This window comes from Mandrillus leucophaeus, unplaced genomic scaffold (genome assembly GCF_000951045.1).
Source record: "Mandrillus leucophaeus isolate KB7577 unplaced genomic scaffold, Mleu.le_1.0 Scaffold42, whole genome shotgun sequence".
Lineage (NCBI taxonomy): Eukaryota > Metazoa > Chordata > Mammalia > Primates > Cercopithecidae > Mandrillus > Mandrillus leucophaeus.
In genome coordinates, this window is record NW_012104476.1 from 4,150,371 (window position 1) to 4,151,791 (window position 1,421).

Below are 1,421 nucleotides of genomic sequence, written 5' to 3' on the forward strand. Positions count from 1 at the left end.
CACGGTGGTTCACACCTATAATTCCAGCACTTTGGGAGGCCGAGGTGGATGGATCACTTGAGGTCAGGAGTTCAAGACCAGCCTGGCCAACATGGTGAAAGTCCCTCTCTACTAAAAATATAAAAATTAGCCGGGCATGGTGGCACATGCCTGTACTTGGGAGGCTGAGGCAGGAGAATCATTTGAACCCAGAGGCGGAGGTTGCAGTGAGCCGAGATCGTGCCACTGCACTCCAGCCTGAACGACAGAGCAAGACTTCATATCAAAGAAAAACAAAAAAAACTTTCATTGTTTTTGTAATTTTTTTTTACAAAAGTAATTAATATTCATCATAGCACATTTAGAAAACAGCATTAGGGTGAGGTGTGGTGGCTCATGCCTGTTATTCCAGCACTTTGGGAGGCCAAGACGAGAGGATTACTTGAGCCCAGGAGATTGAGGCAAGCCTGACCAACATAGCAAGACTCCTGCCTCTATTTAAAGAAAAGAGAGAAGAAGAATAGAAAACAGAGTTAATTAGTTAACAGCTATCAGGGTCTGTTAATTTATGATTAACAAGGTTAATCAAAAATCCTCACAGCAGGCTGGGCACAGTGGCCGATTTATAAATTTTTCGTAGAGTTGAAGTCTTACCATGTTGCCCAGGCTGGTCTTTTTTTCTTTGAGACAGGGTCTCACTCTGTCACCCAGGCTGGAGTGCAGTGGTGTGATCTCGGCTCACTGCAGTCTCGACCTCTCCAAGCTCAGGTGATCCTGCTGCTTCAATTTTTGTATTTTTAGAAGAGATGGGGTTTCACCATGTTTCCCAGGCTGGTCTAGAACTCCTGGGCTCAAACAATCCTCCTGCCTTGGCCTCTGAAAGTACTGGGATTGCAGGTGTGAGCTACTGTGCTTAGCTTCTATTTACTTTTCTGTCTATCCTTTACATAACAAAAATGGAGAGCCAGGAACAGTGGCTTGCATCTGTAATCTCAGCGATGCTTGAGACCAGAAGTTTGAGACCAGCCTGGGCAACAGAGTGAGATCCCATTTCTACCAAAAAAAAAAAAAAGTCATGCAGGTGTCATGGAGCACCTATAGTACCAGCTACACAGGAGGCTGAGGTGGGAGGATCTCTTCAATCCAGGAGTTCTGGGCTGCAGGGAGCTATGATTGCACCACTGTGCTCCAGCCTGGGTGACACAGTAAGAACCTGCCTCTAAAAATGAAAATAATAATAATTATAATAATAATAGAATCATACTAAACAGCTTTGTGACTTCAAATTTTCACTTAATATAATAAAATATGAATTTTTTTGTGTTAGTAAATATATTTTTACATCTTATTTCTGAGGGTTTGTTTTTTGAGATGGAGTCTTGCTCTGTCACTCAGGCTGGAGTGTAGTGGCATGATCTCAACTCACTGCAATCTCTGCTATC